The following is a 12916-nucleotide window of genomic DNA, read 5'->3' on the forward strand; positions in this document are numbered from 1 at the left end:
GTAAATTGGGAAGGGGGATATGGGGGATTAGTCCATCTGCATGTCCTCCTGTACACACGAATGCTGTAGTGCATGACCTGGTTTCATGATGGCACAAACCTCTCTGCACACACAGCTGAGTGCAGCTGTTGGGTCACAGCCAATTACTTGCCATGCAGTGCCACAGCTCTTGTCCCCTAGGGACAGAGACAGAGGACAGACAAGAGCAGAGCTGCCTTGGGGAGGGGACAAAGGTAGGATCATGCAGGATGGCCTTGCACCTGGCCATCACCTGGTCTCAGGAAGTAGCAAAATACCCAACACATATTTGTATCTGAGAAAATAAAGGTGTTTTCACCACTGTCATCAGTAAGAAAAAGGAAATAATAAACATCAAAGAAAATAAGGATGTTCTGCCTTTTTTAAGTCTATGAGATCCACTCAAAGTTACAACAATAAGCACATCCATGAAATTTTACATTTTGATACAAAGTTGGATTGTATGCACTGTGCATTTCTTGGATTCCCGTCTCTGCAAGTGATACCAAATTGAGCTAAGACTAGAAATAAGACATCCCTATGTCAGTAGGTTTCTGTCCAGAGTGAAGGTGACTGCTGGATCTCCATCATTTCAAACACAGATTGTTAACACAGACTGATCTGGGAACATGTCATTTACTGCTCAGAAGGAAAGGAAGTTCTAGAGGCTGCACAATCTCTCACAGGTAAAAAATATACATTTTAAAATATACCAGAATCAGTCCTTAATATCAATTGTACTTGAAACACTAGATAGCCCTCAAAGCTGATTCTTCGTACTTAAGGGGACAATGCCTACTTCTGACTCTCCTCTCATTTTCTTCTTGCCACTAAGTACCATTCTTAGCATCAGATTTCTGGGGAGTTTCATAAACTCTCTCTTAAACTTTTCTCCCTCTTTAAAAAAAACCACAGCTGTCCCATAAAAAAAACCAAAAGCAACAACCAAAAAAACAAAAGAAAACAAACAACCAAAAAACAACAACAAACAAACACAAAAAAGCGAAAAAAAATTACAGGTTGATCGCTTCTGTTACTCCTACACTACAAGTATTCAGAACCTCATCTCTCTGCTGTTCTGATTTTCTTTCTTCCTGTTTCCAGATTTCATGACCCATCCATTTGTCCTTGTGCTAAAATTTCCTTTTGACTTAAATATATCTTCTTGTTTCCTGAAAGATCTCCTCCCTTTTTGCCATTCGCCTTCCTCTCTCATTTCTAGTCTCTCATTTATGAAGTCTTATCTCACTCATGACAGATTGCCTAAAAAAAAAAAATGCTGGTGGACAGGCACCAAATTTGTTCCAATAAGCTGAAAGTCTTTTAGACTTTTGATTTCAGGAGGAAAGTGACCCAGATCTGCTGAACTGCAGGTAACTGACCTTAGCTTGTGGCACATGTCAGGTAAATCATGTCACTTCAAAGCACAGCAGAAGGGATTAAAATTATAATAATAATAATAATAATAATAATAATAATAATAATAATAATAATAATAGTAGTAGAGACAAGAGCATAAGCATGGTCATTCAGTTGTATTGCTTAGATTTATTCTGGAACTAAATACAGCAGTCATCCCAGTTCTTGCAAATCTTATTCCATTTTCTGAGTTTGTTTTTTGCAGAACTGATACAAATTAATGATCTGTAAAAGGCAGCAGATACTCCTGCTTTATGGAGCAGCTCCCAGGGCTAGAACAGGATCTGGTAAAATGGTTAGAGTGTCAGCCCAACACCAAAAAGTTGCTGTCACAGTCAGAGATATGGAAAGCAGGGGAGTGGGATCCCCAGCTGCCAGCCCACAGCTTAGAGCTGTACCCTTCCCACCCTGGCTGGAGAGCTGAGCACACAAGAATGAACCAGAGGAAAGGCCAGCAGAAAGTGAGTTTCACAACATTGCTCAGAAAGCCAACACATATTAATCTTACTATTAATTCCTGTGATGCTAATGAAGGATAACCTTGCAAGGGTGGCAAAAGGGCAAAACTGGGACATTTAAAAAAATATATAAACTAATTGGAAAATATATTGTACATGGTTTTATGCAGCAGTCAGATGATATTCTTTTATAACCAGCACCTTTTCATGGCAGTGGGTGCATTGTCTCCAGGGATGTCCAGAGCAGTGTAGGGAACCCAACAGAAGAACAGAAGGAGCAGAAACACTTAATCCTTGGCATTTCAGTCCTGTGCCAGCCCAAGCATGCAGCAGTAACTCCGTTATTAAATCTCAACCCAACTCAGTGTGTTTACAGACCTTCTCCAAAACCAATAAAAAACTATTTTTAAAAAGCCAGGAATGCTGGTGTTTTGATGTACCATTAAAATACACATTGTACCACTACAATTTTATCATTTACCTATGCTACCAGGACCTATAGCACCTTCTTCCTATTATCAGGTTTGACGTTTTTGACAGATTTCTGATTGACCTGACATCACTGCACCTGAAAATGTATTCTTGCTGCAAATCTGGTGTCTTATTAAGTTCCACATAAAAATAATGTCATTCAGCTGATTTAAAACCTTGAAAACAATTTGAGTTTGACTTGAAAATAGGTCTTCAGTTAAAGATGTACCTCCTTTTCCAATTCCTATTCACATCTTCTTGTTCTGGCTAGCTTTCCTATGCTGACTGCTGGGCTGGCCCACAGCAGACCACCCCACACCACTCACCCTTAGACCTTACCAGGCCTCCACATGAGTGCAGATGTTAGGATAGTGACCTGCTCATGTCTTTTTGATTCCTGCTGTGCCCCTTGTCCTGACTCAGCATCCTGCTGAGAGCAACGTGATCACTGCTACCATTGTCACTCACCCAGCTGGTGAGGTCCCTCCCCATGGTGATTTGCCTGTGGTAGCTTCAAAGACCATCCCTGGGGTTTACCAGATGCAGGTTAGCAGCTGCCTGCTTTGTACTACATGCCCATTGCAAAAGAAGAATGGAAGAAAACCACAAAGAAATGAGCTGTAAGTGCATCCCATCACCCTCCTATGGTGGGCCCAGAAGTCACAGTGTTGTGGGCCTGCCTAAGTGAGAAGTGATTTCTTAGCTGACATTTGGGCATGTGGAAGGCTAATAAGTGCTCATGCTGCTTTTCAGCCAGCTAATCAAAATCACTTGTGGTTTATTTCTAGCCTTCACCTTCACATGCACTGAGGAAAAAAAAGTCACTGGTACCATCCGCTGAAGTTGTCTGCATTTTTTCCACGTCCAGTCAACTCTTGATATTATTCTCAAAAGACTAATACAGAACATATGTAAATTGGACTGTAAGAACATATTTAGTATATTTACCTTTGAAAAATGAAGTTATGATGAGGAATGAACATCAAGGGGGAAGGAGGGGGGAGATGGCTGGGAATATTTCATCAGGGCACAGCTAATCTCCAACCTGGATGCACTGTTCCCAGGTGATCAAGAGCTGACTGAGTTTCAATCACAAATGTGGCTCCTTCCTTTCCTGCTTTAAACCAAAGTGAGCTTGAATTCTCTGGGCTAATCTACATCTTTTTCTCATTGCAAGGCTTGGCACTACTCAGTACAAATAGCATGCTTTGCTCAAGGAACTGCAAGAGTAATGAAGGCCCAGGCTCTTTGACTTGTGCCTGAGATGCATTAGCAAAGCTGTGGGGCACTTCCCGCAGCACCTGCCTGGCTGCTCCTGGCAGCACTGGGAGCTGATGGGTTTTCCCTTTCCAGATCTCCAGATGAAAACGACTTTTAAAGAGGCAGCTCCTACTGCATGCTTGACTTCAGCAAGGAAAGGCTGATGCTTAGGTGGGAAGAGAAATCACCCACTCCTTTTCATCGTGACCTCTTTACCTAAGCTTCTCAGCACATCTGGTGCTCCTGCCCTGCACCACTGCCTCTGATACACCCTTTCTTCTTCCCATTTTTTTCCCTTTGTAACTTATCCCCCTCCTATGTTACCACCTTTCAAAATCATAATAGCTTAACGTGATGTTTCCTGCTATCATTCCTTCCTCACCTCCTCACCTGTGGTCCTGGTTGCAGCCATAAGCTCTTTGGGAAATGGACTTCCTCCGCCTCCTTTCTGCATCTGCAGGATGGGGGCCCCAGGCCCGGGTGCTCTGCAGGCTAATAAACGTGAACAAAAGCAGTGATAACAAGTAGCAACCCTGCTCCTCAACTAATCAGTTCCTATATATGTTGAGTACTTTGCTTCTTTAGAAGTTGCATATCCAATGGCTGAAAATGAGAATTAATCTGTAATGTTATATGTTGTCAGTTCAAAGGAAAGTAATCACCTCACCTGTGTTATGCTGCTGACCTGATACAAAACTAATTTGGAATTCAAGTCACAGGAATACATTTTTCATGAACCATTTGAAGATGGAATTCCTGAAGAAATTAGTGAAAATTTTTGCAGAAGAATCAATAACAAGAAAGTCCTGAACTGCTCCTTAAGAGTTCCCAAGTCAAAAAAGTACTGAACTTCATCCAATAAATAATATATTTTGAACTGTTCGCACAGCTGTGCTCAACTTGCAAGGGAAGTTCAGGGGGTCTAATAATCCCTCTTCATGCAGAATATTTTGTTACATGGGGAAAACAGCAATTCAGAGGATTCTCAATTTTTCTCCTGTAATAAATTAAGAAACTGTTTGATTTTGGCATTTGCAAGTAAAACACTTTTTTCTCACTGCTGCGAACTATCTCAGAACAGATTTTTTTAAAGGAAATTACTAGCATGGCTAGTAATTTAAAAAATCAGCATTGATCCAGTAATTACCACACAGTCCCAAATGATGTAGTACAGGAAAATATATTTATCCCAGAGATAGTGTGTGGTAACTCATGGTAAAAGTTGCTTCTTTAGGAGCAGCCACCACAACTCCATCTGTTTTAGCTAAAATAACTGTCCAAGTGACCCCAATTTCAACTTTATGAGGCTCATACTAATAGGGAATCTGAAGAAAATGAGACAGAGTTTAGCTTCGTGTCACTACTCACATTTTCAAGCTCTTTATCAAGTATCTCTTAAAAGTGTCCTGTGTGCTACAGCTCCAAACGTCTGTCTGCAAGTGATGGACTCATCTTTAAAGAAACAGATCCACTTAATGTGTCAAGCTACAAACATGAGCCTATTGGTGCATATGAACTAACATGTCACCCAGTGATTGATGTTTCCCTATTACTCTGCCAAAATACATTAAGTTAAGCTCCTTTTCATCTCCACAAATAGTAGGGACTGCAGATGGCCCTCATTTGTAATCCTCAGGAACTAGCACAACCAAGCAAAGCGAGAGGGTGTCAGTACCCACTGCCCGCCTGAAAGGGATTAGGGAGATTTCAGTATGGAGCAGCGTTACAGGAATACAGCAACAGAGCAAGAAATAATGGAAAGGAAGGGGTGCTGACAGTGACTGAGGGCATTACTGAACTGTGCAAATGGCAATACTCTCTGAGCAGACTATCACAGGATCACACTGTCACAGAATCACAGAATGGGTAAAGTTGGTAGGCACCTGGTCCCAACCTAGGGAGCTTGCTCAGGCAGGGTCATCCCAGAGCACATTGCACAGGATATCCAGACACTTCTTGAATATCTCCAGTGAGGGAGACTCCACAACTTCTCTGAGCAACCTGTTCCAGTGCACAGTCACCAGCAAGATAAAGAAGTCCTTCCTTGTGTTCAGGTGGAACTTCTGGAACTTCCTGTGCATCAGTTTCTGCCCATTGCCTCTTGTCCTACTGCTGGGCACCACTGAGAAGAGCCTGGTTCCATTCCACTGAGGCCCTCACCTCAGATAATTATAGACTGATGAGATCCCTTCTCAGTTGTCTCTTCTCAAGGATTTACAGTTCCCTCAGCCTGTCCTCATAAGAGAGATGCCCCAGTCCCTCAATCATCTTTGCTGCTCTGTACTGGACCTGCTCCAGGAGTTCCATGTCTCTCTTGTACTGAGGAGCCCAGAACTGGACACAGCACTCCAGATGTGGCTCACTAGTTCTGAGTAGAGGGGCGGGATCACCTCCCTGGACCTGGTAGAATGCTGTTCCTAATGCACCCCAGGACTCCATTATCCTTCCTGATGAGCAGGGCACATTGCTGGTTCATAGACAATTTGTCCACCACAACCTCCAGTTCTTTCTCTGCAGATCTGCTTTCTCAGCAGGTCACCACAGCCTGTGCATGAGGTTACTCAGATTCAATAATAGTTTAGAAATGTGCACAATTCAAATCTGCATATTCTCTAGAGGCATTCTGATCCCACTGAATTTCATGGCTCACCTACTGACTTCATCATGGCCTGAAGATTGTTGAGATCCTGGATGAGAAGCAGAAAAAGGTGGGGTTTGTTTCTTGGCACTGTTTGTCTAGTGAGCTTGTGTGACTGGGAGATGGCTGGGCATCTGCTGTTTAAAGTTGTGCAAAGCAATTCCCCTGTGGCCTCAGACTGTTTGCTGGAGGCTCCCACTGCAAGTGTCTTGGCTGCAGCTGGTCATAGTATCATGGAATAATTGGAGTTGGCAGGGACTTTATAGATTGTCTGATTCCAAAGCCACACCCAACCTGGCCTCAAACACTGCCAGGGATGGGGCATACACAGCTTGTCTGAGCAACCTGCTCCAATGCCTCACCACCTTTCAAGTAAATAATTTCTTCCCTTTATGTAATCTAAACCTACCCACTTACATTTGGAAGCCATTACCTCTTATCCTGTCACTAGAGGCCCTTGTGAAAAGTCCCTCTCCAGCTTTCCTGCAGCCCTCTTTATGTACTGGGAGGTCTCCCCAGAACTTCTCCTCTCCAGGCTGTACAGCCCCAGCTCTCTCAGCCTGTCTTCATAGAAAAGGTGCTCCAGCCCTCTGATCATCTTCATGGCTCCCTCTCTGGACCTGCTCCAGCAGGTCCACAGGAGCTGGAGTCCAGCAGACCTGGGAAGAGCAGTCTGACTGCCCAAGACATGTTTTCCTGGAAAGCCATGCTGTGTCAGCAGAGAGAGGACAGGGACCCCGTATCACCTTCGCCAGGATCATGGCCAGTGGCAGGCAGGGCCCCAGCTGCCAGACTCTTCTCAGGCTTGCACACACCCTACCAGTTGAAGGGGTTTTGGACACAATATGTGTGTCTGCTCACCAGCAAACTTGTCCTTTCATTGTCCTCAGAACTCAAGTACAACTCAGACACCCTTGGCTCAGGAACCTGCCAGTCCTGTGAGGAGGAGGATGAGAGGTGGATGCAGGTCTCCCTCTCCCATGGGTTTCATTTTACCTCACATCAAAATTATTCCCACCTCTCATGTGAAGGGTGCACATTGTAACACAGTCTTCACCTGACACATAGTATGAGAGTGAATTTATGTCACCTCACTTTTTAGAAGAAGAGAAAAAAAGCAAATAAAGCAAACAATGTTGATTTTGAGAGGGGGATTTGTGAGGAGGAGGATGGTGGATGTGGCTGTGAGCAGACAGTGCCAAGCTCAGTTGGGAGGCCAGGCAGGAAGGGAGCCCGGGCTCCAGACAGCACAAGAGATAATGAAGGCCTTTCCAGACACTGTTATCTGCTTCAGCAAAGTGCTGGACTGGCCAGTGGAGCTTCCCCAGGGTAAGATGTTTGCAGGTCCTCCGAGTCCCTGCTTAGCAGGGGAATGAGGCTGGTGTGGGTCTAGGCTCAGGAACTGCAGACAGGGATGTCTGCCTCGGCTGCAGGGTCACTGCTTGCAGCCACCCAGGGGTTTGGCTGCATCCCAGACATTGACAGAGCAGCAGACAGCATTCTTCCACATTTTCCCATGGTGTTGTTACCCCTGACTGATGGAGTGTGATAGCAGAAAGGTCCTTCTGGAGCTGGCACCAACCTCTGGCACTGCTGTTTTCCCTTCTGTACCACTCACTGCTTGCTCCATCAGCCCAGTGTAGTGCTGCAGCTGGCTCCTAACACCCAACATTCCTGCCATGAAACTTGCTGTCTGATAAGAGCTCCAAGTCTGGCTGCTCATCCTGGATAGTACCATGGTAGCATCCTTCCACCACGCTTCCTTCCATCATGTTGACAGTCATCACCTTGCCTTTTCCTCACTCCTTTCTTGACTCTCTGTGCAGAAAGAGATTGTACCAGTGCATGGGATAACCAAGGAATATCCCAGCCTTGTCACCCTGAGCAGGCCCACACAGCCTCTCTGTGTGTCCTCAAGGACTGGGGACAGCTCCACAGTATCTTGAATAAGTGCATTTCTCCTCATCCTGCACCTTTCCTGGGATGCCAGTGTCATGGCCATGGTTGACAGATTTCCACCACCCTTCACCCCCCGTGTTTCTCCCTCTCCTCCTCCCATCACAGAAAGCCTGAAGATGAACTTTCAGGTGAGACGGAGTTTGGAAGCTCCCTCTGGCCCCAGCTAGAGAAATAGTAGAGAAAGAGGGAAAGGTGGGCAAGGGATGGGGAGGAGTTCATGTGGTGAGAGAATCTGGAGGCTGGAAACCTAATCTAGGCAGATTTCTCTGAGGTAAAGGGTTCCTCCCATTCATGCTAAACTGTGAATTGAATAGCTTTCCCTTTACATTAAATAGCCAAATTCATAAAATTGTATACATTTTCTTGTTAGAGATCTAGTCTTAGATGTTGGATTCAATTGACTGACATATCTTTATCTTAATCCAGTTGAATTTAGATAGGACTGTTCTCATTACTTCTGCAGCACCAAGTGTCTCAAACCTGAGCCAACTGCGTTTTCCTCTGGAGTTTAACATAATAAAGATTTAACAATCATATTCATAGGATTCCAATTAGGATGAGGTTAAAAATACTGATACAGTGCAAAGATAAATGCACTTTGGGTGGTAACTAAGTACTGAATATCCAACATCAAATACATCAGTGATGACACGGGCATTAAATGTGCATGTAAAGTATCCATATGCAAATTACTGACTGGATGTTATATTTGTGTGCATAAGAACATGCTTCCTTCTCTTATCTGGAAATGATATAGGCTGAACTTCTGCATCTGCTTTTCAAAACAAAAGGGAGTCCTGAAATGGAACTCATTAGTGCAGGCTGGTCTACATTTCCAGAATAGCTGAAAATGTAGTAAAACCAGAATTATTCACTACTCTTAAAATTTAAGTTTTGCAAATACTTGGATGTTTTATATCTACAGAAAGAATGTTCCCTTTTGGATACAAATAGCTTGATCCTGCAACCACTCCAGAATCATATGGAATGAAATTGAAAACAAAAGCCATTTTCATATCTGCTGTCAGTCTTCATTTAAAAGGTGGGGATGAGTGAACCTTCCTGCTCACTTTCTCCTGACTATTTCTGTGAATGAGATTTTGTTTTCAGTGGAGCCAAACAATTGTTGGCTTTCATGTGGGGCACTGCTGGTACTGATGTGGCCTATGGGTTTTGAGGGCTTGGGAGAAGTGCTTTAAGCACCCCATCAGCAGAAACATAAGTGGGTACATTACTGAAGAGAAGGACAAAAGTCTTGGAGAGGAACTACACAATATAAATCAAATAAAAAGTTAAATCCCATGGTCTGTCTGGGTTGATATTAATATGCTGTACTGAAGGAACTTGAAAGAACCATGTGAGATAACTGTCAGAAATATTTTAAAATCTTGTTAACTCATTTCTCATGTCCTCTAGAAGAAAAATGGTGGAACTTTTTACCAGTATTTCTTTGTGTTACACAGGAGATGCAATCCTGATTCTTTTAACAGAAGGAATATCCCCAAAAAGGATCTGCTCTCTAGTTGTCTCCTCAGAGGGGTTAGCTGCTGTGGTGCAGCACAGCTGCTCATTGCCATGAGATCCAAGGGCATCCTGCAAGGTGGTTGGGTCAAGGAGCACAGGCATGGTTAATTCTGGAGACTATGGGATAGAAAGCCTTGCAAAGCACCAGAGCTAATGTTGTTGGACTGGTATGTGGTTTGCCATAAACCAATTCAAACTGTCCTCATTGCAGTTTTTGTCCTGTTAAAACAAGCTTCAGAAAAAGAGTAAAAATACGTCTTTTCCAATGGCAATAACATCTATGTTATATCAGTCAGTAGGTAACCTCTGCAATATCATATGTTCACTGCATGTCACTGTAGGGAAAAAAAAACCTTTGCAAGTAGTGGTTTGGTTTTTTTAAGTGGAGAAAGCAGTTCATGACAAAGTTACTGTATTATGAAGTTCAACAATGCATTTATGTGGAGAATTTTTCTCTCTCAAATCTCTGTTTAAAATCTCAAATTCCGACATAACCCCACAGTTTCTTCTCTTACCAAAAGTCTGTAGGACATGGGGGGTCTTTCTTGGGGCTAGCACAAAAAACAGCCAGCCTTCTGCATCCCAATTCCATATTTAATTTCTGGATCATCTGCTCAGTGGCAGCATTTCAGCTGTTCATGGAGTTTTCCAGCATCCCACAACCTCCATTGGGTGTGCTGAGGCTTTTATTTCATTGTTGGTTTCCCTGCTATGCTGCTAATGACTGACAGCACATATGTGCCCCTTGAGAGCACGATGGGCTGTGTATAGCTCACCAGGGACATCCTGGCAGCTAGTGAACCAATGCAGGATATATTGTCAGCAATGTGTTACTGATATATCCCAGTTCTTCTCATGACTCAGATCTTTGAAGGTTTGTTGTTTTTTTTTTTTTTTCTACTCCAGCAATTGATGTTGCCTGGAGCAACCCAAACCTGGTCATTAACCAATAAATACTTGGTTTAAAATATCCTAAGTTAACTAATTTGTTTTGAGAGAACTGACTGAGAAGTCATTTATTTAGTCCTTATGATCATATCCTAACCAGGTGCCTAATTTACAGCTGATTCCTAAATGTGCATCTTTAAAAAGCTGGCTCCTGTGGGTCCAGCTGCACAACATGAGATGAAAATGAGCCATGAGGAGCCATGGGATGTGGGGGAGAGGGCATGGGTGGCAGTGCTGCTTCTGGAAGTGCTTCTCCTGCACCAAGGGGCAGCGTGGCCTCCCCACACCCCAGTCACAGTCCTGACCTGGGCAAGACCTGCCCCACTGCAACTCTCCTTCTGCACTGCACTCACATCTTCTGCAGCCAAATGCATTGCTCCTGCTTATGGTACATGCTCACATCCCACACACATCTCACGAGCTCACAAACACACCTTGCACATCTATTCCCACTCCTCTTGGTGTGGTACCAGGCCTTTCTTCAACACCTCCAAGAGAAAAACTGAAAATGAAATGTCTCCTGCTAGTCTCTTTGGCATATCAGCAGACAGTGCAGTGGGACAAAGAAAGTAAGGTTTTTTCTAATCATTCAGCCTTGGCTAATGCATGACCCTGAGATAAAATTTTATTTAATCACAACTAATTTTACTGTTGCTGTACCAGTCACAACAAAACAAGTCAGGAAACTAGGTGTGATTGTTTCCCATCATAAGTGGGTGGGAAAACTGAAGCAGGAGCCCTTGGTCCAGTCCAGGGCAGCATCACCTTCACCAATAGATGGAGCAGGGCAGGGCACTACCTGGTACCATTTCTATGAAATGCCATGCTTTTCTGATCCCAAAGATCTGTGTGCAGCAGGGACTGCCTACACAGCCAGGCACTTCCAGGCAGAGGAACAAAGCTGCTTCCCTATTGTCCACAGAAGTCACTGAGTGACCATCTCTGAAGGTATTAAAATATCTGTAGATGTGTGATTTAGGGACACGGTTTAGTGAGGACTTAGCAGCGCTAGGCTAAGAGCTGGCCTCAATGATCTCAGTGATCTGTTCCAACCTAAATGATTCTGTGATTCTGAAGGAGTTCAGATCCTCAAGTCCAGACTGCTGGAGATGTTTTGGATGTATTTTAGTGAACACTGGCTTCAGTGCAGTTAAGCAGGCAACTATCTGGATGAATTTGATTCATCCCATCCTGACAACAAGAAATCCTCCCACTTTTCCAGGGGTTCATGCAGGGTTGCAGTACTGTGGGGCAGTCACCTCAGCCTGTGTGGGTAGCACAGGTCCCCAGGCTCTTTTCTACAGCCCAGAGGAAGGAGGGTGTATCCCTGTTACAAACTCACTGCTTTCAAAACAGCTAGCTGCTCATTGACCTACAGACACCCACCAGCTCTTCAGTGTCAAGTTCATGTAATTCTGATGGTTTAATTCAAATTATTAGTGAGTCAGAATGAACATGAGGAGATATCTCCCACCTTCTTAGTGGTGTGCTAAGGAGAGAAAGCTCCCACAGTTCAGTGATTGACCACCTTCAAACTCTCTTTCTAGCTTCTGCTAGAGTTCTACTACCTGGACAAAAAAAAAAAGGGTGAGTGAGTCTGAGCTTTTGACTGATGTTAATAAGCTGTTTTGTGAGCAAAAAGTATCATTTACCAGGACACCATAAATCTGGTACAACTTGTTTGCTGGAATTCAAACTGGCAGGTTCTGTAGCGAGCTGCAACTTCCCAGCTAGGCATATCCTAGATCAGAGGAAAATCCACAGAGTGTGGAAAAGTGGTTAAAGTTATGATAATTGTTACAGTGCTGTATTTTCTACCAACAATGAAATCAGCTTATAACTCCTGAATGGAAAGAATTATTCCATACCACTCTCCATTGTTCTGCATCATTGCCAGGAACAGGGCTATTACATAAGATTAGGTTAACTCTAGACAAGAAGAGATACACTTTGTTTTTAAAAGATATTAAAGAAAGAAGAAAGTAAATCCTTTCTGACCTGGAAAATTGCTATTGAGCACATGCATCAAAGAAGAAGACTTTTTAAAGAACATTGCAGGCATAGCAAACTAAGTAAAATTGAGCTGTGTGCTCAGCTAAACCAGGGATAGTTCCCTTCTGCAGGACACACCTGCAGCTGGAGCTGGGATCAGGACCACTGAAATGTGCTACTCTGATACACTGGAATTCAGGGAGTTTGATTCATCTCTAGACTTTTAGAT

Source organism: Oenanthe melanoleuca, chromosome 1A, assembly GCF_029582105.1.
Source record: "Oenanthe melanoleuca isolate GR-GAL-2019-014 chromosome 1A, OMel1.0, whole genome shotgun sequence".
In the NCBI taxonomy this organism is placed as follows: Eukaryota; Metazoa; Chordata; class Aves; order Passeriformes; family Muscicapidae; genus Oenanthe; species Oenanthe melanoleuca.